The sequence below is a fragment of the Lontra canadensis genome, unplaced genomic scaffold (genome assembly GCF_010015895.1).
Source record: "Lontra canadensis isolate GAN:19392208 unplaced genomic scaffold, GSC_riverotter_1.0 scaffold46, whole genome shotgun sequence".
NCBI classification, from domain to species: domain Eukaryota; kingdom Metazoa; phylum Chordata; class Mammalia; order Carnivora; family Mustelidae; genus Lontra; species Lontra canadensis.
The window spans coordinates 9,522,832-9,550,065 of record NW_022631040.1 but is presented as its reverse complement, the minus strand read 5'-3'; the positions used below and the strand labels follow the sequence as shown (position 1 = coordinate 9,550,065).

The 27,234-nt window shown below is 38.7% G+C and overlaps 1 long non-coding RNA gene across 1 annotated transcript; it reads left to right on the top strand.

The window, feature by feature from the left end:
- Positions 1–849: 849 nt before the first annotated feature.
- On the top strand, positions 850–27,234 carry LOC116876643. Its single transcript, XR_004384434.1, has 5 exons — positions 850–895; positions 7,290–7,387; positions 24,747–24,820; positions 26,356–26,424; positions 27,105–27,234. It is a non-coding gene; the product is annotated as an uncharacterized LOC116876643 (long non-coding RNA).

Below are 27,234 nucleotides of genomic sequence, written 5' to 3'. Positions count from 1 at the left end.
AGACTGAAAGTGTAGAGGAGAGGCTCCCAAATCCGGTGGTGGGTAACACATTGCTTCCCAGGACCTGTGATCCTTGAACTAAGTCTTAGAGGATGAGGAGGGGTTAGCCCATCAGTGGATGGTATTGTGGGCAGCAGCAGTGTTCACAAAGGCGAGAAGATTTTGTATCTCTTCTTGACCCTAAGTTCCATTCTCTGTCCTCCCTTCTCTGTGTCTGGGAGGTTGATGTCTACAGACTGTATCACTTGGACTCCCTTGCTCTCTGTCTTCTGCTAGTTTGACTAATGGAAGACACTAGAAGGAGATTCCAGGGCGGGCAGGAAGGGAGGTTAGGGCATTAACGTCATTAACCCCATGTCGATTCAGTACTGTCTGTAGAGAGCTACTGCTCCAAATACCTGACCCCCTTCCTAGTTCTGGCATTCTCCAGGCTTTCCTATCTCCTCTCATTCCTCTTGCCTCTTCAGTCAGGCTATAGTAATGGCTTCCTGCTCTTGCCAGTTTCTGGGTGCCTCCCTGGCTTCATGAGTTCCCATCATTGCCCACTTTTCTGAAAATAATTCCTCATTAAGATACTTTGAGGTCCAGTCTCTTAACTGCACCATGTGTTTCCTGCTGGAACCCTACTTAAACCACAAGGTGCAGCGGAAGCAGAAGCATGTGAGGGAATGATGGACGAGGAGACACACCTGTAGCAGGGGCCAGACCGGAAGAGGAGATCACCCGGAGCAGGGGCCAGACCGGAAGAGGAGATCACCCGGAGCAGGGGCCAGACCGGAAGAGGCCGGCTTTGGCTTCTATCCGGTTCCTCCACCAACACAGGCGTTACAGAAGAGATAGTGCCATGTGGAGGAGAGACCTCTGTAGTTACATAGACCTCGGCTGTGTGATCTTGGTAAGTGACTTAATCTGCCTGAGTGTGTCCTCATCTACGAGAAGAGATTAACCTCATAGGGTTAATGTGAGGAATGGATGGGGATAAGCCAGTTCACCAGAAAGCCCAATTCTGGGACCATCGCCCTCAGGAGGCTTCTCTAACTGTATCATTCTTTAGTGACCTCTCCCTTCTCTGAATGTCGTTGTGTGTACAGCCATAATGGGTAGTTTGTAGCTCAACATTTGTAACGATTTCATGTTTCTATATGTATATTTGTTTGCTGTGATTCTCCAACTAGATTTTAAACTGTTTCAAAGAAGGTGTCCTATTTTATATGTCTCTGACGTTCCCTGTGTTGGGCACAGTGAAGTTAATATACCACTTGGCTGATGAGTGGAGAGAAATGATTTTGAGCGTCATAGTAGTTAAGGGCGCGTTCCTAATTCTCTTCCATTGTTCCTGACCTCTTTACCCTTGCTTTAATATTATAAAAGTAAAACAAGTGAAAATTCTTTCCTTCCTTCCTTCTAGCATACTTTTTAACACCTACTATACGTAAATAGCTAGGGATATTTTGGGTCTATTTCATTAACCATAGTCACTGAGGAAAGGGGAAATTGGAATGGATATGCATTTCCAAAATTAGGCTATGTTCATGTTCCCAAAACAGCATGATGGGAATGATCAAGAGATGGTATTCAGAAGTGGGTATAGCAGGGTCCCCTCTGTAACTGTGTGAAACTGCTATTTCCTTTGCTAAAGTTGTTTTTGATAATTGTTTGTTTTTGTTTTATTTTTCTCCATCCTCTGTAGTACTAGGTCTTTCCATTTAACAAATCTTTCCTTGAAGATAAAGGAGAAGCCCAAAATAAGTAGAACTAGGACTAGCGTTACCATAGCTTTTATTTGATAATTTTCTCACATTGTCTCATTAACGCTCAGGGCACCCGCGAGGTCACTAAATATGATGATTATCACTTTTGGCCAAATTAAAGTACCAGAGAACAGAGAGGTTAACTGAGTTCCCCGCTCCCTACCCACAAACTTATTGTCAAAGCTTGTCAAGGTGGCTCATTCTAAGATTCAGCCTGATTTTCGTGGCTTCTTCTCAATGCTCCTCTAAATGCTTTCTCTGATAACAAGGAGAAAGAAGAAGAGATCCTAAACCAGAGAAAACTAGACTTGTTGTTTTTGTAGGTCTGGAGGATGTCCCGTGGGAATAAATACAGCAATGTCTTAAACGAAGCCAGAAATCTAGATTTATGTAGTAGGATTTACAAAATCATGTAAATTTTGTTAAAAATATTACACAAAGCAAAATTCCTTTAGGAACCAGCTGATGGCCCCTTTGATAAGCAGGGATGTTATCTGATTGATGAGCACGGTACTTGTCTTAGTTCGGGGCACCCCAAGCAGACCCCGAGACGGGGTCTCGGGCAAAGGCGGTTTATTTGGAAGGTGATCCCAGGAAACACGTGTGAGTGAGAGAAGGCAGACATGTCAAGAGAGGGTCAATTAAACGGCAGGTTGCCTCTGTGGACAACTGATGTTCAGACTCAGTGGAAGCCACTGAGAAGCCTTGAGGCCCCACGTGAGCAGCAGGAGAGGGGAGCGGTTGGGGTGTGTTCCCGTGGACTCCCCTCCCTCACTGGCTTAGAGTTAACCCTGGGAGTGGCAAGCTCCTGGGGGCCAGAGCAAGCCTTGAGCAGAGGAGAGAGATGCAGGTCAGGTGGGGAAACGGCTGCTCCTCGCCGGGCTCGGTCTCGTACCTGAGGGTAAACTCAGGTGGGACCAGGCCAGGTGGAGCCAGGCTTTGACTTTGTGGGCTGCACTTTCCTTGTCAGAAAGATATGGGCCAAAGGGTAAACATCCAAGGGGGAAAACACTGGATAGCTGAATAACAGGATGCCATTAGGACCGTTCCTTCTCTCTATGTGGTTCTGGCTAGGAGACAGAAGGAAGATGGTATGACTGTTCTGGTGCCAGTTAGAACTGGAAAGAAGAATGCAGGAGGATAAGGAAAGGGGCTAAGAAAGCAGCATTTTCTTTACATTTTTCAGACTCGTGATTCCTACAGTGATGGAGTTATAACAGGTGTGCTGGCCAGCCTGTTCTGAGAAGCTGGAAGTTGTGTTCTGGCATGAGGGTGTCAGAGTGGAGAAAAAAGTTGACTGATTCTCAAAGATGATCAGTTTCAGAGATAGACGCAAAGGGACCCGAGAGGTCAGGAATTCAGTTCAGTGAGCATTTACTGAATGTAGTTCACTAAGCATTAAGCCACTTCCCTGTTTCCTGATGTGTCGGAGGGAATGTCTGTTCACATTTTAAATAGTGCTTTTGAGCTTCCATGTGCATAATATTCAACTGGAGAGCTTGCTAAATGTGGGTTCATGGAACTTGGAATCTGTATTTTAACAAAAGTCTACAGGATCCTCTGTTTCCTGTTTCCTCTGGTCCCGGGGATGGGGCCCACTTGATGTCTTATGTTGCTTTGCTGAATTTTGACTTTACTGAATTTTGACCTCCTCTGAGTCAAAAGCGTATTTGCATATGGGTTATAGTTGTGGAAATTTGCAAGTGTTTACTATGAAGGTCTCAAGATAAGGATGGCTATTTAAATATCCGGGACTTTGAGAAGCAAACTGTGGAGGAGGCTGGATGTGGGTTTGTGTTCGCAGGTATGTGTGCAGTGATGAGACAGTACTTGGGGAACCAGTGATATTAGAAGCTACTTTTATAGGAGACCAGCCTCAAATAAAATCAAGCATTTGCTTTTTGCAAATACTGACATAAAGGTGTCTGGAATTTTTTTTTTTCTTTAAAGGAAGGTTGCCATTACTATAAGGTCAAGTTTTGTTGGACTTTCCAGGGGTATTAACTTTTGTCTGTCCCATGGTTTATACGCAGTATTTATAGTGTTTATAGCTGCTAGTGTGTTGTAGCTGATTCCCCTCCCCCATCCTTACTTATATTCTGAAACTCTGCTCAATAAATTTAAGGGCATTCAGTTTTGTGATGTGTCTATTCCACCAATAGGGTGCTAAAGTTGATTCTGTGCCCCAGATGTCCTTCACGACATACTAGTGAGACTATTGAAGGTTGGGACAAAAATAGTCAATGCCAAGAGAGGGCAGATTACATTCAATAATGTGGGGCCCAAGTAGCTTCACTTCACAGGATAGGCTCATGAGTGACATGTGACCAGAGGCTGCCCCGTCGTCATTAGCCAGCCAAGTCTTTGTCCAGGGAGATAAGGAATAGTGTTAGTCATGGATTGGAACAGGTCTATTGGTTTTTGCTTCCACCTTGCATTTTAGAAGCAGTTATATATCGAGGCTATCTATAGAATTACCGCAAACTTGTTGTATTTCCCTCAAAGAAACTTACCTGGAGAAAAGGCCATAGTATAGTTTATGTACGCACCCTAAGAAAAGTTCCATCTAGCTTGTAATGTCCTTTAGCTGAGTGCTCATGTTTAAGTACTTTCTGTAGCAAAAGTACTGTTTCAAGAGCTTCAAAAAGATATGTTCTTCTTGACCCCTGAGGATGCTAAATGTCTCCATTGCTCAGATGGCCGCTTGGCTCTTATGGTGGCATCGCTAATGCCCATGGGCAGTCTCTTCAGTGGAAAGCATTAAGGAAGCTCTGCTGCTCTTAGTGGAGACTTCAGTTACTAATCTTTCTGCCTCCTGTATTAAAAACTCACAGGGCTTATCTGAGAGGGGTCAGATCCCATAGGGAGTGATATAGAAAGGGAGGGAAAAGGATAAGATAGTCATGGTTGTCATATTAGTCTGTTCAGGTTGCCACTGGGGAATACCATAAACTGAGTTGCTTCACAGAAATGTGTTTTTCCTATAGTTCTGGAGGCCAGAAGTTCAAGATGAGGGTATTTCCAGTGTTAGTGTCTGGTGAGACCTTGTTTCCTGGCATGTAGATGGCCACCTTCTCACCATTATGTCTTTACATGGCCTCCACTCTCTGTGCACATGGAGATAGAGACAGACAGACACAGAGTGAGAGAGACAGACAGATCTGATGTATCTTCCTCTTTTTGTAAGGACACTAATCCTACAGAATTAGGACCCACCCTTATGACCTCATTTACCCTTGGTTACCTGCACAAATACATGTATGCAGTATAGCTTAATATATCCAGCTATAACGTGTATATCTACCTATAGATAAATACAGCTATAGAGTATGTACTTATATCCTGATACTTCAAGTTACCTCTCCCATCATCTACCAAATGAGATACAAAAGTGTCAATCCATATTTGAAGGCTTCTCATCTTTGAATTACCCAACTATAGTCATTTTCTGGGATTTACTCGAGCCCAACTTCCGGTTTGTTATTTGCATTCATTTGTTTTCCATTTGGTAGGCTTTGTCCCTTTGTGAATGACTGAAACGTGCCTCCTTCCATCTTCCCATTAAGTCCTGTCCTCAATTTTTTTCCCCTAAAGTCTAATTAAAAGGTACTTTTTGTGAGGGGAAGGAAATGGAAGGGATATAAAAAGGGAGATGGTGGCCTCCTTCCCCCAGAAATGTCTCCTACAATTCAGCATCTTGTGAGCACAGTTAATTTGTATTAGTCAGATTTGTCCTTTTGGGGTGTTCTTAAACATTCATTTGTACTTCCTCAAAGCACAGAGACTAAGGCTGAAGCTAGAAGACACAAAACAACTCATTAATTGAGTAGGAACAAAGCTAGTCGAACCTTTTACTTAACTGTACCAACTGCTGACAGAATGACCTCTTACACCACTTCCTTTGGTTCCGCCTACAACACAGAGAGTCACTACCATCTGTATTCATGAGGTACGTGCAAAGAATGTTGACACAGGCTGTGTCTGTGTCATAGAAGACTGACTGGGTGGATGGGCACCTGGGTGGCTCAGTGGGTTAAGTATCTGAATCTTGATTTCAGCTCAGGTCCTGATCTCAGGGTCATGAGATCAAGCCCTGCATTGGGCTTCATGCTCCGTGCAGAGTCTCTCTCCCCTCCCCCTGCCCTTCCCCCTGCTCACATACTCACTCTCTCTCTTTCTAAAAAAACTTAAAAAAAAAAAAACAAAAAAACAAAAAAAACCACTAATGGGTTGAAAAGTAAAATTTTATTTTATTTAGATTTTTATTTATTTGACAGAGAAAGAGAGTGAGAGAGAAAGGGAGAGCAAGCAAGAGCACAAGCAGAAGCAGCAGCAGGCAGGAGAGGGAGAAGCAGGCTCCCCACAAAGCAAGGAGGCCAATGTGGGACTTGATCCCAGGACTCTGGGATCGTGACCTGAGCCAAAAGCAGATGTTTAAGGCTTGTGAGCACTGTTTGTATCTCATTTGGTAGATGATGGGAGAGGTAACTCGAATGTTCAGGCTGCCACCCAGGCACCCTGAAAAGTAAAATTTTAGATCTCTAAAATTACCTACAAAATGCCAAGCAACTGAATTTACTAAAACAAAAACAAACCTGAAACAAGTCATATTTTGAATTTGCAGGCTTGGCTGAATTACTGAGACAAAATGACCATTTTAACTGTTTTAACTGTGGGGAGGAAGTAGAGAAAGAATTGTGGGTTTTTTTGTTTTGTTTTTTGTTTTTTTTTTAATTTTTTTTATTAACATATAATCTATTATTAGCCCCAGGGGTACAGATCTGTGAAGAATTGTTTTTAATCTCAGAATATTTGGAATGTATAAGTATATATGTATATTTATTTCCGCATGAATAAATATAGATATTCACAATTCACATTCATTCCATACATAGTGAGATTTTTATATTGGTCTGTGAAATTAAAGAATTTCTTCAGTATAGAATATAATCAGTGTATCTCAGATAAAATTATTACCAAGAGTTTACTCACACCGATATATACATATAGAGTAAAGCCTCTTACATGAACCCACTCACAATAAGCAAAAAAAAAAAAAAAAAAACAACAACAACAAAAATAGTATAGTACACATTTTCAAGACTTATTCACAGCAAAACTTTATATTGGGACCTATGCCCATTGCAATTTCTTTTTTGCAATCAACCAAGGACTAGCTGGTCTTTTGAATCCCCAAAACTGTGTACCCTGACGGGTGTGTGGGTTGGGTCAGGGTGATTTACTATGCTCCGCAACAGCAAGCCAAACAGAGCGGCAGATATACAAGCTCTTTTCACTGTGTGGAAAACAAAAGGGAACAAAGTCACATTCAGTGCCTCCTGCCACCAATTGCCTGGGGCCGGCTCCGAGAAGGAACAACAAGGTCTCCCTGCTTTAAGGATGTTTCTGTTGCAACCATTCCAAACAAGGTTTTATTCGCTTGTGCTCTGGGAAATACTTGTCAAGCGAGTTGCTCTACAGAGAAAGATTGTATGGTCAAGGCACTTCGGGAAATACTGACTCCTTGTCTCCTTCTAGGACATTCTTAAAGCACCTTAGCCTGTTACCGGCACTGCAAAGCCTCCAAGTAAAGCAACCTCTTGAACTTTGTTTAAAACAATATTTTCTCAACACAGGTAAGTATTACAATCTTTTCCCCACAACCTTCCTTTAGGAAGTTTTGGTTTACAGAATTTTAGTTTGGTCTTGAACTAAGCAAGTTGATCTAAGTGTTCCATGATAGAAAAATATCCAGGGGACTTTCCTTTTTGTGGTTAATTAATATAATGGAAGCCACAAAGCTGTTCAAAAATTCTAAGAGAAAGCAATTATGACAAAGAGCCCATCCGATTCCTCAAAAGAATAAAGGCAGTAAATGACACGGTAGCAGCTCTGTAGGCTGCTTTATTTCTCCCTACTGCTCTCAAGCTGGGTTTTCAGCTAATTCAAACCCTGTGCAGTCCCTGCTGACCCAGTGGGATCACCACAGACTATTTCATAAGAATTTACTAGAGTGAAGCAGTGGAGAGTCTCCACTGTATACATTTACACACCGAGAAGCTACACGGAAGGGCCATGCATGCTGTAGTACATCTAAGTAATGACCCTTTGGACACTCTTATTTTGTGTCTTTTGGGCTGTGCTTACTGCCAGTACATCTTAGAGATGATATTTTCCTGTGAAAATGTGTGTGCACGCGTGTGTGCGTCTCTGAGAGCGATGCCATTTGAGGAATGGTAGAAGAGCGAAGGCATCCCACCAGTGGTTTTTTCCAAACCCGTATTTTATCGGTGCTTTGTGGTACCAAGAAATGATGGGATGAGTAGGTATTTGTCCTGTCCTTTGCTTTCTTCTAAGTAGTACATTTTCTTGGCTTTACTGTCATCTTGAGCCTTATTTTGGAGGGCAGAAGTATGCTTAGGTCATGTTTAGTTTTTATAGTCTCATTTAGTGGAAATGGATCCTTGGGGCCCAGTCTATGCCCATTGCCTAAATTTAAAGTTCCTTTTCTTGCAGGTGGCTTAATTTATATGTGTTGATGGCACAATGAATGCAAATAACCACACAGGTGACCTTTAGGAGGCTGTAAGAGCCAAACCAGTGATGTGGGTGACTTGAATTCAGAAAGGGATTTTGATATATTTTTGGCTTTTCTATAAATACTTTTTTCTTGAGGAAGGAAAATGTTTAATCACCCAGTAGGTATTTTGGAAAAAGATACAGAGAACTAATCTGTGGCTAGTGATCAGGTATTTTAATGCCCTACCACTAGATGAGTGATGCATGGCACAAGGAGACCTGAGCAGAATTATGGAACCACTAGAATGGGTTATCTGTGCAGCCTGTGTTATTGCATTCCTGTATATCCTGGCAGGTCTACCCCTCTGTGTAAAATGAGAACACAATTATGACTGCGTCATGACCCAATATGATGTGATAGAGAAAGGAAATGAATTGTTTTTTTCATGATCTGAAAGTTCTTCTGTCCAAGAATCTGTACAAAATGATGCTTTGGCTGCAGCTAATAATGGAATCAGGTAGATGAAATACAAGATCTTTTACCACAGATTAGCACTCTGTGTGTTTCAAAATACCTACTGGGTGATTAAATTAAATTAAATAAACTTACTGGGTGATAAATTAAATTTTCTTTCTCAAGAAAGAAGGTATTTGTAGAAATGCTAATAATGGAAGAAACCCCTTGTCTGGAAACTATGATACAGAAGCTACTTAATCCTAAAATTTTTGCTCCATTTGATGAGAGCTAGTTACATAAGTCTACATGTTTGAAACTAATAAAACTTACTTCAAATATAAAGTCATCCTATTTATTTATTTATATGAAATATTTTATTTATTTATTTGAGAAAGAGAGAGAGAGTGTGCACCCACAGAGGGAGAGTGGGAGGGAGAGGCAGACTCCCCACTGAATGGAGAGCCTGATTCAGGGCTCCATCCCAGGACCCCGAGATCATGACCTGAGCTAAAGGCAGACACCTAACAGACTGAGTCACCCAGGTGCTTCTAAACACCACCAATTTAAAAATTGATTTTGAAATAGGAAGAAAATGACTTTTCTGCCCAATCTGAGGAAAAAGCGAAGATGACTGAAACTTTTCATTCGTGGTTTGTGGTGTCAAAATCTGTGAGACTCATAGCCTATTTGTGCCTCCTCTTTCCACGAGAGAGGCTGGTCCCCCAACTCAACACTAAGTCCTACTTCACTATTTGAGGATCCGTTTTGACTTGTAAGCAAGAGCTTTGCCCAACACCTTGGAATCCAGTATTGTCACTGGAGTTACTCAATTCACTGGAGTTCTGAAGACTGATTATATTCCTGCTTATATACTGCTCTAACCCATTTTCTGTCTCAGTAAACCACCTTGACTCCAGTCACACAGAATGAGTGCTTTTGGCTTTTTGATAGTTTGGAGGTTAGCATCTAAGTCCATCCTAGTTGCCTAACTATGGGACTGGCTCATCAGCTTTTTCTGTACTCCCTAACATCAACCACGTAGGATGTCGGTCAGCTCCTGTTGGTGGTCTCCCCATAATCTGCTTCCTTTGCAAGGTGACTCAGTTAATTTAACCTATCTCGCTGTATTCTGTGACTTAGCAGCTGTCTCATCTTTAATGAAATTGAAATAAGAAATCTATAATATCTCAGTCTTCCTAGAGGATAAACTCTTTGTTAGAAAACTGCCAAAAAAATAGGATTTTAGAACTTTTTTGACTTGTCAGGATCATATGTGTTTTTTGGAAAGGATTTTAGCATGGCTTCAATACTTATAGGAAGTAGGGGCATTTAAATTGTCCAAAGTTAATAAAGAATTTTGGAATTTTAACTAGTTTCCTCTGGTGACTCACTGGTTGAAAAAAAAAAAAAAAGAAAGAAAGAAAAAGAAAACGATTATTGAAGGAGAAAAAGTAAAATCTCATATGATGAAATCTGTAAGAAACAACTTCAAGACCTATGAGATCAGGAAGTATATGTTATGTTGGACAAAAAAAAATGAACATTCAAAATTGATTGGTTTATCTGTCCTTGTGGAATAAAGCAAAAAAAAAAAAATGCACAAATTGCAAAGGAAGAAATATAACTATTTGCAGACAATATATTGTCTATGCAAAAAAAAAAAGGCCAAATAATCTATAAAAAATCTAGAACCAATAACTGAGACCAGTAAAGTTGCAGGTTATGAAGTTAGTGTGCAAAATCAGTCATATTTCTGTGTACAAACAATGAATAATTGGAAATTAAAACTGAAAATGATACCATTCAAAATAGCTTAAAAAAAAAAAAGAAATACTGAGGTATAAACCTAAAAACATAGAAAGGGTTGCTAAAATAAAAAGGACAAGAAGCTGGTAATAGGAAAAAAAACTAAATAAAGGAAAAGACATCTTGTGTTCATGGGTTTGAAGACTCAACATAGGAAAAAAATTAATTCCCCCCAAATTGATCTGTGGGTTTAATGTCATTCTTACCAAAATACCAGTAGGATTCTTTCTAAATAGGGAAACTTTCTTCTAAAATTATATGGAAAGAAAGAATTATAAGAATGAAGACTAGCAAAAGGAATTCTGAAAAATAAGAATAAAGTTGGAAGAATCATACCTCCTGATGATTAGAATTACAATATAGCTACAGAAATCAAGCCAACTGGGGTATTGAGAGAGTGATAGAGATTAATGGAAAAGATCAGGAACCCAGAAACAGACCCACACAAATAGGGCCCGTTGATTTGGACAAAGATGCAAAGCCACTGCAGTGGAGAAAACATACTCCTTTCAACACATGGCATTAGAACAACAGGACATGCATTGACAAACCAATGAGCCACAACTGAAACTTCGTAGTTTGTACAGAAACGAATTCAAAACACATTACAGATCTAACTACAAAATTATGAAACTTCTAGGACAAAATCTTGGTGCCCTGGGGTTGGGCAAAAGTTCTTATTCATGACACCAAAAGCATACACACAAATTGATAAATTGAGTTTTATCAACTTGTTCTGCTAAAGACACTATTAAGAGAATTTAAAGACAAGCTACAGACTTGAGGATAGAGTTGATTCCTACGTTAAACCAAGGTAGGGGCATCTGGGTGGCCTAGTTGGTTAAACATCTGCCCTCAGCTCAGATCATGATCTTGGGGTCCTGGGATCAAGCCCACATTAGAGCTTGGCAGGAAGTCTGCTTCTCCCTCTTCCTCTGTGCCTCCACTCCTTGCCCCCATGCTCTCTCTCTCAAATGAGTTAAAAAAAAAAAAAATCTTACCTATACATTAAACCAAGGTAAAGGAGACTACCAGGGGAGAAGGGAAGAGAGTCAAAAAAAGTGTTACCAGAAAGAGGAAGCGCTTAGAGGAAGACTCCAGAGAGTTTCATACTTAGAAAGTCACAAAGGGACAGATAAAGGAAAAATGTTCATTAAGAAACATTCACAGCATGTGATTTTTTTTTTCAGGATATTGTTACTATGTAAAGTAATTATTTTTTCCCAAGGGAAATAAACAACTTCTGTGGTTCTTGCTCTATAAGTAGATAAAAATGGAAAGTCCAGACTGGTTATTCTAATATATAGTGAAGTGTGTATATATATATATATATATATATATATATATAGAGAGAGAGAGAGAGAGAGAGAGAGAAGTAGGAAGTATATAATATATAGTGAAGTAGGAAGAGCATCTGACTAGGAATTGGAAAATACAGGTTCGAGTATCAGCTTCTCCTAAGAAAGTATGCTGATCGTCTCTGATCTGCAGTCATATTTAAATGGGAATAATAGTCACTCTTTGCCTGTGTCACAGAATTTTTTATGAAGACCAAAGAGATAAAAATGTGAATTTTGAGAAGTATAAATCACTATATACATAAGGTATTATTATCATATTTAATGGATGCAAATGAAGAGCTCCAAAGGAGTATTCTATTTTAATACATTTCACTGTGAAAAGACAGGACTTTATGTGAACATTCAAGGTATTTGTGCTTTTGATTATCTCCTTCCAGTTTAGCCCAAAGGTAATAATTTTCTGATTCTTTTGCTTAACGTCTGTTTGTCCTCCTGTCCCTCATACTCTACCATCCTGCCCCCAAATCTCCTCTCTGAAAGTAGTTAAAACTGCAAAATAGGAGATAACACCTATAATAAAAAAAGACAATCTCTCTCCCTGAAACCCCTCCCCATCAAAAATATAATTATGTGTTATAGGATTATGCCCAGAGACTACAGAAATATTTGTATTCACATGCAAATATGAGCTGTAGGTGAGATTGGCTTTTACCACATGTAGGTCTGATTTATTTTTTTTAATCTTTTTTATTTAGAAATAATTACAGGCTCATCCACAGCCATACCACCCTGAACATGCCCGATCTCGTCTGATCTCGGAAGCTAAGCGTGGTTGGGCCTGGTTAGTACTTGGATGGGAGAAATAATTACAGACTCAAAAGAAGTTGCAAAGCAGCACAGAGAGGTCCCACATACCAATCACTTCACTTCCTCCCAATGTAAACATCTTATATTACCTGAGCACATTATGGGAACCAAGAAAGAGCCATGGGCACAATCAACCAGACTTCAAAAGGAAAGGCGAAGATACAAGTTTCAGGGGTGGCGGGGAATTAAAGAGAATTTTTAGAAAAAGAAAGATCAAGTGGAAGGAGTGGGAATGTGATTAGAAGAGAGAAGACAAAGTTCATAGGCCACATGTGTCCAGGGTAGGTGGGTCGAGGTATTTGAGGAGGGGCCCAGGAAATGTGTCTCTAGTTTCTCAGTGTTTTAAGATGATAGAAGAACCATTGTGAAGTTCGCCCTCAAGTTTTGGTGTTTTTTTTTAAGATTTTATTTATTTATTTGACAAACAGAGGTCACAAGTAGGCAAAGAGAGAAGCAGAAAAAGGGGGCGAGAAGCAGGATCCCCGCTGAGCCAAGAGCCCAATGCAGGGCTCGATCCCAGGACTCTGGGATCATGACCTGAGCCAAAGGCAGAGGCTTTAACCCACTGAGCCACCCAGGCACCCCTACCCTTGAGGTTTTAATGAAAAGTGAAGAATAGAGAAGAATGTATAACATATATGCTGTATATGAGATTTCAGTTCAAACTGAACTGAATCATGTTGAGATTTTTCTACCCACAGTTTGTCTGAGTCTCCCAGTGTCTGTGCAACCTGCACCGGGAGTGAACTCTGTAGTTGGGAAGGATGGTATTACAGAGCCGCAAGATGTCCGGGGAGAGGAAGAATCATCATATGAAGAGCTCAGCCTTGGAAGGAGAAGATCCTAATCCTTTTGGCAAGTGGTGAAGTAAACATTTTCTGCTTGCCAGGGGCCTTACTTCCTTCTAACTTCAGTGAGAATTCTTAAAGCAGCCCAGATCAAATTCTGCTGTGGCAAATCCATCTCACCCAGAATGTTTGAAAAGCAAAAACCCTTTCAGTATTCTCAGATGATAATATGATTTGAGTTTCCCTTTTATTTGTATTATTCTCTTTAGTCTGGACCAAATCATTTATTCAATTAGTAAGTAATTTCAAAACTCCTCTACTCTCCTTAGAATCCTTCCACACGAGCATCACACAAAGAGTTAGAGAAAAGTCTAATTTTTATGTCTTTGAAGCACTTTATCTGATCTTTACGTTTTGACCTTGTTGATGTTTTCAGAAGCCATGTGTAGAATGGTGGAGTTAGTCAATAATATAATCCAATCATCGATAAGATACAAACTTCTTGTTTATTAATACATGATTAAAAATGTATATGATAAAAAGATATCGACTATAGCCCCGTGTGTGGATGACAAGAACAATTATGGTTCAGACTCCTAATCACTGTGCGAGCCGTGCACCCCTGCAAAAGTCAATAGTCTGTTTAAAAGTCACAACACATCCTTTTCTCTTCTTTTTCTTTTTTTTTTTTTAAGTCCAGCAGTGAGACCCGTGATTTCTTATATCTGCATTTACTCATATAACTTGAATTCACTGAAGAAACATTTACAGTCCCCCCACCCTGGATGTGACCCCACAATACGTACTGGTGTTACAGGAAAAAAAACCCTGGCTCTGAGCAGGGGTGCTCAATGGGTTTTATCTGAATTTCCAAACTTCGTTTCAGAAACTGAAACAAAGCATAGGACACCTTCTGTGACCAAGGAACCCAATGAGAAGGACTGATCATACCAGCCCCACAACTGCTTCTTTGGCCAAATTAACCCGCTGAGCTGCCCAGACAACTAAAGTCTTAGAGGGAATACAATTACGCTCTTATAAATATAAAGAGACACACATGTGTATAATTTATATTCCATTAAATCTGAAATAGTTCAGCTTCCCGATGCTTGTAGCCTAACAGGATGATTACTGTTTATATCAGATAGAAGGAAAAATCTGTTTCCTCGAGATGAAAGGAGAGAGGAGAAGGTCTTTTTTTTTTTTTAAATCCCAATCTGGAGACCATTCTTCCCAGGAGATTATAAACTCTGCCTTCCCAGTGTCCAGCCCCTGTCCCCACTCAGCAGAACACAGGTAGGAGAGACAGATGGCAGAATTACAATACTTCGCAGACCAAAGTCGCTTGCCGGCGTGAATGCTGGTGGCAGTTACTTTGCAGGGCCACGGAAGGAAAGCCAGCCTCTTAAATGCTGATTTTGAACAGATCCTGGAAAGCAGCATAGTTGAGCAGCACAAGTGATAAAGGCCTTCCTTGAAGTGTGAACTTCGGAGAACTCGCACTAAAATTTGAGAGCCTGGGCATTCTTTGCAATTATTCCTAAAAGCCCTCGTGCAAGGAAATGATTTCAATCCATGACAGCTGCACCCACAAAAAAAAGGACAAAGGAAGAAGAATATAAAGGCACTTCCTAAAACCATCCCTGGATAAGAGTTTCAGAGTCTGTTTAATAATTAGAAAACAAACACAGAAGTTAACATCCTCACTTTATGCCATTTGTAATTGCTTACAGTATCTTTTTGCTGATACTAATTCACTCCCCATCCACTTGAATGTAAATTCAAGCATTCTCAAATCATTCTTTTATAACATTTACAATGTTCCTGCTTCAGTTTGAATGATGGCACACAGGAAGATAAAGGCATCCCTGGAAAAGGTCAACCAGTGGCCAGCCAAGAGATCTCTTGAGATAGTCATTATAGCTCATGGAGAACTCACGGAGCCCAGAATATGTTTCTTAGATTCAGAAACTCGATTTTGATGCTGTGTCAAAACTGTCCACTTCCAAGGGTTAGACTCACATCATTATAACTAATGAATGACTGGCATATACAATAAGACGGTGCTTTGAAGTATGTGTTTAGAATGAAACAGACTAGTGTTTGAATCCTGGCTCTGCCATATACTGTCTGACCTACACAAGTCTTCCCCCAGCAAGGTGGAAATAATAACTTGTTTTAAAGACTTCTTAAAAAAAGACTATTTGGGAAATGTATGTATAATTGCCTGACATATAATAAGCGCTTAATAAATGGTGGGTATAGAAACATGAATTTGTGGTGGGTAATGATATAAGTGTTCTGGGATCCAAGTCTTGGTCATAGCTGTCCAATTTCTGGACATTTGTCTTCTCATACCTGATTTCCCCATTTTGTTCAGAGGGTGTATCTCCAGAAAATAAACCAAAAAAAAAAAAAAAGGTCAGGCTTGTTCATACTAAATTAAAAATCACATTCCGTTCTTGTCTTTGAGAATATATTTGTGCCACCTCATTCGGAGTCTTGGGTGCTCCCTAACTTGGCATATTTATTTATTTATTTGTTTATTTTTTATTTTAGATTTTTTTTAACTCGGCATATTTATAGGCAAGTCCTTGATAGGACTCCCAGGGCTGGATCACGTTGTCAATATCATTCTGTCAGTCACTAACCTTATATGCTTTATTTCTAAATTGTTTGAGAGAATTTCACTCCCACCTTCAAGCTGTCCTTGCCCACTGTCTAGCTAAACATTCTTGCTAGATATGCTTGCATATCTAGCAGGTGTCTGGGCGAGATGGTCCCCCTGGCAGTAAAACTTAGATTTATCATAAATAGAGTGGACAGACCAGATAAACAGCTCAGATGGCTGCCTTATATAAAGGCTTTCCCTTACCTAGTGTGTTTCAGATACATTTTTAGAAAACAATAGATATTATTCTCCTGTGCACAGGCATACATAAGAATCTGTTTAAAAATGAAACTTAATTGAACCCAATAATTCCTAATGCAAGACTGGCAGGTGTCCAAGAGTAGAGCTCCTCTCAATATCTCATCAGTAAACCAGGGGTAATGGAGCCTACCTCGTAGAGTTGGGTGAGAATTAACTGGAAAAGTACATACAAAGTGCTAGCCCAGTGTCTGACAGAGCAAGCACTCAGTAAATAATGGAGCAGGTGGCTGCAGTAGGGACTGCGATGATGGAGAAAAATTAATGTTATCCTTTCTCCCGACTAAGATAATTTGTGTTTCCCAGTTGTATAGCATATTGTATTCCACTTAATATAACGCTGAAGGTACTCCGATATCTGTTCGTTGTTCGTTGTCTGTCTTGGAAACATTTCCTGCAGGTGATTTCTTATACTCATGCAGGCTATTCTCAAGGCTAGTCCCTCCTTATTAGTGGATAGAAACAAAAATATTTATAAAAAGATTTTGCAAAACAGCAAGACCGAGAGTCTAAGAGTGAGGGTATACTAGTAACAACTTATTAAAATCATAACAATTGATTGACTTCCTATTATTAATTACTAAATTTTATTTTATAGAGCATTTTAGCTTCACAGCAACATTGAGCAGAAAGTATAGAGTTACCATACACCCCCCGCCCTCATACACGTGCAGCCTTCCCCACTATCAGATTGTGCCCCAGAGTGGTGCTTTTGATAGAAATGACACATTGTTATCACCCAAAGCCTATAGTTTACATTAGGGTTCATCTTGGTGTTGAACGTTCTATAATTTTGACAAATGGATAATGACATATATCTTTGATTGTAGTATCATCCAGAATACTTGCCCTGTGCTAAAAATCCTATGCTCTCCACCTGTTCATCCCTCCCTCTCCCCTAACCTTTGACAACCACTGACCTTTTTAGTGCCCCCATGGTTTTGCCTGTTCCAGAATGTCACATAGTTGGAATTATGCAATACATAGCCTTTTCAAAATGGCTTCTTTTACCTAGTAATATGCATTTACATTTCATCCATGCCTTTTCCTAACTTGATCATTTCTTTTAACCTTGAATAATATTCCATTGTCTGAATGTACCTCAGTTTATTTCTCCATTAACTTACTGAATGACTTATTGGTTGACTCCAAATTTTAGAAATTAAGAATAAAGCTGTTATAAACATCTAAGTACAAGGTATTACTGTGGACATAGTTTTCCGTTCATAAATACCAAAGAATGCAACTGCTGATTGTAAAGTAAGAATATGTTTAGTTTTGTAAGAAATTGTCAGATTCTCTTCCAAAGTGGCTGTACCATTTTGCCTTCTTACCAGCATTGAATGAGTGGTTTTTTTGTTCTACGTTCTCACCAATATTTGTTGTTGTCAGTGTTTGGATTTTGGTCATTCTAGTAATTGTGTAGTGTTATTTCATTATAGTTCAATTTGCCATTCTCTGATGATATACGATATTAAACATCTTTTCATGAGTTTGCTTGCCATCTGTATTTCTCCTTTGTGAATTGTCTGTTCACATCTTTTATCCATTTTTTAATTGGGTTGTTACTCTTACTATTACTGTGTTTCAAGTGTTCTTTGTATATTTTGGTAACAGTCCTTTGTAAAATCTGTGGTTTGTCTTCTCATTCTCTTGAGACTGTCTTTCACAGAGTAGATGTTTTAAAATTTTAATGAGGTCCGAACTTATCAATTGCTTCTTTCATAGATACTGCCTTTGGTGTTGTATGTAAAAAGTCAGCACCATACCCAAGATCATTTAGATTTCTCCTATATTAGCTAATGGGAGTTTTTAGTTTTGTGTTCTGTATTTAGGTCTTTGATACAACTTGAGTTAATTTTTGTTAACAGTGTAAAGTTTATGTTTAGATTCATTTTTGCATATGGATGTCTAGTTGTTTTAGCACCATTGGTTGAAAAGACTATCTTCTCCATTATATTGCTTTTATTCTTTTGTGAAAGATCGGTTAACTATACTTATATGTGTCTATTTCTGGGGTCTCTAATCTGTTCTATTGATCTAGTTGTCCATTTTTTCATCAATACCACAGTGTCTTGAATACTGTAACTTTAAAAGTAGGTCTTGAAATCAAGTAGTGTCAATGTTCCAACATTGTTCTCCTTCAGTATTGCATTGGCTATTTTGAGTCTTGGCCACTTTCCTATAAACTTTAGAATCAGTTTGTTGATAACCTCAAAATAACTTACTCAGCTTTCGATTGGAATTGCCTTGAATCTATACATCAAGTTGGGAAGGACTACATCCTCACAATGTTGAGTCTTTCTAACCATGAACATGGAATATCTCTCCATTTATTTAATTTGTCTTTGATTTCTGTTTTCCCAGAGTTTTGTAGTTTTCTTCACATTGTTGTTGCACATGTTTTGTTAGATTTAAACTTAAGCATTTCTCTTTTTTTGGCACTAATGTAAGTGGTAGTGTATTTTTAATTCAAAATTCCTTTTGTTTATTGCTGGTATATAGGAAAGCAATTGACTTTTACATATTAACCTTGTAGACTGCAATTTGGCTACATTCGCTTATTAGTTCTAGGAGGGTTTTTGTTGTTGATTTTCTTCCAGATTTTCTGCATATAAACAATCATGTCATCTATGAACAGACAGTTTTATTTCTTCTTCCCAAGCAGATGACTTTCATGACCTTTTGTTCTCTTATTGTATTAGCTAGGACTTCCAGTATGATGTTGAAAAGCAGCGGTGAGAAGGGACATTCTTGCCTTGTTCTTGATCTTAACAGGAAAGCCTTTAGTTTCTCACCGCTAAGCATATTAGTTACAGGGGCTTTTTTGGTAGATATTCTTTATTAGGTTGGAGAAGTTCTCTACTATTCCTAGTATGCTGAGAATTTTTATCATAAACTGGTGTTAGATTTTGTCAAATATTTTTTTCTGCATCAATTGGTACATCATGAGACTTTTCTTCTTTAGCCTGTTGATGTGATAAATTACATCAACTGTTTTTTCAAATGTTCGGCCAGCCTTATATATTTGAAATAAATCCTCTTTTATTGTGGTATATAAATCTTTTTATACTTCGTTGGATTAGATGAAATGGAGAAATGAAATGGAAAATTTTTTTAAAGATATAATCTGTCAAAACTCACACAAGAAGAAATAAGCTGAATTAGCTTATAGTTACTAAACAAATTTAATCACTAATTAGTAAACTTCCAAAGCAAAAAGCTACAGGCCCAGATGAATTCCCTGGTAAATTCCATCAATTGTTTCTGAGAGAAATTATACCAGTTATCTATAATCTCTTCCAAAAATAGAAGCAAAAGAAATACTTCCTAACTCATTCTCTGAGGTCAGCATCACCCTAATATCAAAATCCCTTTCATCTAATTGTCAACTTTGTGGCCTTAAAGTTGTTCATAATATTCCTTTATTATTCTTTTAGTATCCATGAGATATGTAGTTATGTTCTCTCTTTCATTTATCATATCAATAATTTTCCCTCTCTTTTTCCCATTAGCTTGGCTAAAGGCTTCTCATTTTATTGGTCTTCTCAAAGAAACAGCTTTCAATTTTGTCGATTTTTCTCCATTGATCTCCTGTTTTCAATTTTATTTACTTCTGCTCTAATTTCTATTATTTCTTTTCCTCTGCTTATTTTAGATTTATTTTGTTCTTTTTTTCCCCTAGTTTCCTAAGGTGGAAGCTTGATTAATTTTAGATCTTTCTTCTTTTCTATTACATTCATTCAATGCTATAAATTTCCCTCTAAATGATGCTCTTGCCAAATCTCACAAATTTTGATGAACTGTACTTTCATTTTTATTTAGCTCAAAATATCTTTTAATTTGTCTTGAGCTTTCTTCTTTGAGTTATGAGTTATTGAGAAGAGTGTTTTTAATCTCCAAGTATTTTGGAATTTTCCAGCTATATTTTTGTTATTGATTTCTTATTTAATCCTATTGTGATCTGAATAGACATACATTATTTCTATTCTTTTAAATTTGTCAAGTTGTGTTTTATGATGCAGAATGGGGCCTATCTTGGTGAATGTTCCATATGAATTTAAGAAGTTAATCTCTCTTTTAAATAAATAAATCTTTAAAAAAAGAATATTGTGCCCTTTATCATTATGTAATGTTGTTCTTTATCCCTGACAAGTTTCCTTGTTCTGCTTTATCTGAAATTAATATGGCCACTCCCATTTTCTTTTAATTAGTGTTAGCATGGTATATTTTCTTCCATCCCTTTACTTTCAATTTATGTGTGACTTAATATTTAAAGTGTGTTACTTGTAGATAACATACTTAAACCTTGTTTTTTGATCTGACAACCTTTGTCTTTTATTTGGTATATTTAAAGCATGGGTGTTTAAAGTGATTATTGATACAGTTAAATTACTATCTACCATATATGTTACTGTTTTCTATTTGTTGCCCTTATTCTTTGTCCCTATTTTTGTCTTCTATAATTGTTTGTTTTTGTTATTTTAATTGAGCATTTTATGTTATTCCATTTCCTCTCATTTCATAGCACATCAATTATGCATATTGTTTTACTGTTTTATTTTTAAGTGGCTCCCTTAGAGTTTGGAATACATATTTTCAACTAATCCAAGTCCACTTTCAAATAACACTGTAGCATGGTTAGTGCAAGTACATTACAATAACAAAATAATCCTATTTCCTCCCTCTTGTTCTTTAGATCATTTTTTTATTCATTTTCATTTATATATAAACTATAATCATCAAATATATTACTGCTTTTATTATTTTGAATAAGTTGTTATCTCTTAGATCAATTAAGAACAATAAAAATAAATGTTTTTATTTTATACTCACTATTCCTCCTTTAAAGCTCTTCCTTCCTTTATGTAGATCCAAGTTCCTGACTTATATCATTTTTCTTTTCTCTAAAGAACTTAATATTTCTTGCAAGTGTACTGGCAACAACTTCCTTCAATTTTGTTTGTCTAAGAAAGTCTTTATTACACCCTCATTTTGGAAGAATAATTTCAAAGGGTACAGAATTCTAGGTTGGTAGTTTTTTCTCTCAATGCATTAAATATTTCACTATTTCTTTGATTTTTCTAAAGTTTGAATATGATCTATCTAGTGTAGTCTCTTTTTGACGTTTATCCTACTTGGTGTTCCCTGAGCTTTCTAGATCTGTGGTTTGATGTCTGATATCAATTGTGAGAAATTCTCAGTCATTACTATTTCAAATATTGCTTCTGTTACTTTCATTCTTTCCTTTTACGGTATTCCAATTGTAAGTATTACAACTTGTAGTTGTCCCACAGTTCCTGGATGTTTTATTCTTTTTTTTTTCTTTTTTCTCATGCTCTCAGTTTTCAAAGATTTTTATTGTCACATTCTCAACTCAGATATTCTTTCCTCAGCTGTGTCCAGTTTCCTAGTGAGACCATCAAAAGCATTTTTCATTTCTCTTAGTCTTTTTCTAGTATTTCTTTTTGATTCTTTCTTAGAACTTCTATATCTCTGCTTACATTATCCCTTTGCTCTTGCATGCTATCTACTTTTACCATTAAAGCCCTTATCATACTAATCATATATATTTTTTAAATTCCTGGTCTACTAATTCCAAAATTCCTGCCATATCTGACTGGTTCTAATGCTTGTTTAGTCTCTTTAAACTGTGTTTACTGCTTTTCAGTATGCCTTATAATTTTTGTTGGGAGATGGACACGATATACTGGGCAAAGGAAACTGTAGTCAATAGGTCTTTAGTAATGTAATTTAGTAATTTAGTAATGTGATGGTAAGGTGTCAGGGTGCTGGACACGTTCTATAGTGTTATGATTAGATCACAGTGTTTTAATGTGTCTGTGCATTTCACTAGTGCATCTCAGTGTCATCCCCTTAGGTGGGACATAATGGCTAGAGGGGGCTGGAGTTTGGTATTTCCCTTTCCTCAGGTAGGTTAGGCTCTGTTAAGCCCAAGTAGGTTAGGCTCTGGCAAAATAGTTTCTCTTGAGATCAGGCTTTGTGAAAAAACAAAAAACAAAAAAACAAAAAAACAAAAGACATATAAAGTTTTTTTTTTTTTAAGATTTTATTTATTTATGTGATGGAGAGAGATCACAAGTAGGCAGAGAGGCAGGCAGAGAGAGGAGGAAGCAGGCTCCCTGCTAAGCGGAGAGCCCGATGTGTTGTGCTCTATCCCAGGACTCTGGGATCATCACCTGAGCCAAAGGCAGAGGCTTTAACCCACTGAGCCACCCAGGCACCCCCGAAAGACATAGAAAAAGTAGTTTCTTTTCCCCTCCGCCTGCCAGAAGTCTGAGGAGTTTTACCTTATATTCACAGTGAGGTGTAGAGTTCCTCGAAATAAAAGTCACAGAAGGATGGGGTCCCATCTGTAATGCGCTCCTGTCGGAGTTCTGAGCTCTCAGATCTGTCCACACTGAGCCTCTGGCAATTTCTCAGTTGCAGTTGCTATTTTCCTACCCCAGGACTGGTTCCCAAGGAGGTTTACACACTTGGGATTTTGTTGCCATAGGTTGTGATGGCTTGTTTTCATCTGTCTGTCTTTCCAATTTGGGGGGTAGAAATTTTGCCCTGTGACCTCACTTCTCTGGTGGATGTAGGAAGATTGTTCAGGTTTTCACATGTTAGAGTGGCAACATCTGAGCTCCTTACATGCCAGACTACAATCATTGGCTTTTGAATGTCCATATTACCTAGTTCATACTTCTTGGAAATGAGTATGAATAAATGGCTGTAGAATTAAATACTGACTTAACAAGACTTCTCTCTGCTTTTTGATTTAGATCTGCTGAATCAAGGTGATCTGTTGTCATGGCCTCCTGTTTATCTTAGCCATCGTGTTTCAAAGAGCCTATGATAGTGTGTCTTGTGACAAGGAAAGGCTTAGAGAAAGAAATAGAATGATTTTGAAAACATAACCCAGAGCTGAATGGATAGGCAAATAAGTAATTCTTCCAGATCCCCCGTATCCCAAAGTCTATTGACACTATTAGTGCATCCAGAAATGTTTAATGTCAAAATACAATCTGAAAGCAAACAAATTCTTTCTTTATCTTAAAGCGAATATACACTGAAGCGGTAGCATCTGCTCTCTGAGGGTTTTAAATGACGCACCAATACCAGAGAGGTAGTGTTCTTCATCCTAGCAAAGCTCTCCTTGTAGCCTTTGCCAGGTCTTTTTGCTCCCTGTTCCTGTTCTCTAATAAATCTTGCCAGGGAGATTTATCAGATTGTAGACACATGTCCCATAGCTTCTGTACTTAATGCTGTAAAGAAGATGTATACTTTAAAAAATAAATATTTTTCTCTGGTTCCGGCAAATGTATCTGCATTCTCATTTGTTCCTTTTGTCACCTCTGGGACATAACTGTCCAGGGCTGGTTAGAGTTGGGAGTGTAACACGCAGCCCCTGACCAGAATTAATTCCAGCCCATGTTCTAAACAGCTAAACTCACCAGTTCTAATAATTGGTTGTTCTAGTTATCACTAAAATAATTAATTGAACAAAATAAAGCAGCTGGTTAATTTTCCATTATATAATACCAAGCAACTGTTTTTACTTTCATCCACATGATAGTAAATTACTGTTTTAAAGTTGAATAGTTAAAAAAAAAAAAAAAGCCCAACAACTTTTGTGCAATGGAAGGCAGAAGAAATTTGTTCTGTGATCCTTATCTAGTATTCAATTGAATGGCAGAGATCTTAGCTACCATTTGGTTAGGTCAAGCCAATGCACTAGTGTTATTTGCAAACATCTGGAAACAAGACATAAAAATAGATTATTATTTAGGCTCATGCATATTTATGTGTCATTGTGCATACCCACTTGTACAGTAGTGCATATTAGTTCCAAGTATTTTAGGAAAAAAAACATGTGACACCATTTTATTAATTATTGTCATTTCTTTTTTCCTCTAAATATCTTCTCTGATGACCAAAAAAGCTACAACAAAGGGAGAAAAAGCCACAATACCTCCAGTAGGGTATCTTTATTGGCCATACGAATTCCTAAGGATTATTATCCTTTTTACTTTGTGTGTGTGTGTATAAGATTTTTTGTTTCACTTTGTAATATACCTGTAATACACTAATACTTTAAAAGTTTGAGCATGGCTATTCTCAAACAATTCCACAGAACACTGAGTGTGAGCTGATATGAAGTGATTTTTAAAAATGTGCTTCGGTTAGTATCTTGGTTTGGGTTTATATGCTTCCTAGTCACCCTGACTCAACGACTACAATTTAAAGGTACAATTTTCTTTTTTTAATAAATCGGCTGTGCTACTGGACAGAAGCAGACCAAATACAAAATTCTGATTTCAGTTTGACATGGTGGTTCCTATTGTTTACAGATCACTGGAATTCAGAGAGAATCAGACATATGAAACAAAGTTCAGGTAGGATTAGATGCTGACCGTTGCTGCAGGTATCATACAATGGCCTTTGTACAGCTCATACAATGTCTGAAGGAGCACACATTTTTCTAGATCTGCTCTTGTGGTCTCTGACGCCATCAGTACACGGTAGTGTGGAAAGGTCTTAGCTATCCTGATATTCAAAAATATTACCTCTATCAAGTATCAAGACATGAAAACTAATGCATTTATGGCAAATGTACCTGATGAAAAGTTTCTCTGTTAAGTCACAAAGCAAATTAGCAGAGGAATGTTAATGACAACACCATTTTCGTGAATACAGAGTTGAATGGCCAAGGCCCCTTTCTTTGGATAATTTTTATTATATTTCATACCCAGTTGATCCATCTTATAGGTTAAAAAATGTAACCAGGGAGCAAGTTACTTCAGATACTCCAAAGTCCTCAAAAGAAACAAGTTGGTGTAGGCCAATTAGATGCTGAGGGCCCGAAGGACTCCGGAAGACTCATATATCTTTAAAGTCTATATGGCTCTCCTATAAGCCACTTACCAGCTTCCTTTGAGAAAGACAGAAGGGGAAAAAAAGATAAATGCTCACAGGAACTGATGATATAACACCGTGCAGCTGCTAATGCATATGGATGTGTCATGCAAATGTCCCCAGCAGAAACACATTCTTTAGTTTAAACCTGCAACCATATTCAGCAATAAAAGAGTTTCCAAATCAAACTGCTGACTCCCTTTTTTTTTCTCTTATCAAAACACACCAGTGTACATCTTACCAGGCAGAGTAAATCAAAAGAACCAGCTGGGGTAACTAACTCTTGTTTTTTCCCTGGATGTCAGGTGTGTGCTGCAATTTTGCAGACCAATTTGTGAGCTGAAATAAGTAGCTGTGGTCCACTAAAACTCAAAAATAAAGCCATTTGGGTAATGCTTGTGCTAACTTTTCAGAGGCCTTTTCTCTGCAAAGAGACATTGTAATTTACCAGTTGTAAATTACCAACTGATTATATATATATATATATATATATATATATATTTTTTTTTTTTTTTCCCTGACTGAAGATGTGTGCTGTTTATACCTTTAATCCTTATCTGAATATAAAGAGATCTGGAGGAACTCAGGAATTACTGAGTAACAGAACTTTGTTCTCCTGTCTTTATCTTCTCTATTTTGTCAGTTTTAAGTTTTTGCAGATTCCCTGATAAATTGATGGGCAAAGTAGATTCAAGGGAAGGACACAAAAAGGAGACTAAGAATAAGGGGGAAAAAAAGAAAAGAAGTGGAAGGAATTTGGGGAGCAATCTCGTCACATTAAATTTTGCAAAGCATCGATATAGAGCCTACAGCCATGAATTTATTGCGACATATACTTCTGCTCGCGCTGGTACTACATATTTATTGAAAAGTTCTGTATTGGGGAATGAAAAATGTCAAACAAGAAACTTCAACTGTTACCTGGAGGGGACGTTAAACGGTAACTTGGGAGCCATTCGCTCCAACTTTTTTTATGGCTGGGAGAAGGAATACCGCTTTGACATTTTTTTTATAGGGATGTATGCTGCAGCTAAGCACTTGGAAGAGCGAGTCCGTGGAGATTAGATGCGGAAAGAGAAAATGAGTACGTATCTGGGGATTAACCCGCATTTGTGCTCCAAGGGGAAGCCGGCGAGGCACTCACTTTGAAGGCACCACTCCAGTGAGACGCCATCCATTCTGAATGAAATTACTTAGGGTGAAATTGCATGTATCTGCAGGTGGCATCGTCTGGGAGCGCTCCGGGTTTCCTCCTCCCTCCAGCCGGGATGTGACTGGCCTGGCTAGAAGATGACCCCGGAACACTCTAGACTCGGCCACTGGGCCTAGAGCCCTAACACTAGCCATCGATTCCCTTCTGCCTCCTGACTACAGTGCGCTCCAGGCAGGGGGGACCCCTATTCCCGGTCCCCAGACACAGGCCTGCGAGAGTTTGCGGTTTTGCTTCCGGGAGCCCGAGGCGCAGGGGAGGAGGTTGGAAGCAGGAAGGCCAGAACCACAAAAGGCAGCCGTTGGCCGGGTCTCTCCTGCCACCAGGCTTCTTGGCCACCGCTTCTCTTCATTCACAGAGAACTCGGATCATTTAAAGAGCTCAGGCTCCATCTCAGCTCAGACCCAATAGCCCAGGTTAGGCTGATTAGAAATGATTCCGGGGTCTTCCCTTCCATCCTCCTAAGTTCCCCGCCCAGGGTCAAGTCACATTAAAGGATATAAGAAGCCTGCTTCTGGAGCCGGTCACTCACTTCTTTTTCTTTGTTTTCCTAGAGGGAAGGCGAGAAAATGTTCGCTGGAAGAGAGCGAGCGGTTGCAATTTGCACCCCCTCCCGCCCCTCGACGCAGGCAATTCCTCGCACGCACCTGGCGGCGCGGGCCGCGCGGCTTCCGCGCGGCTAAT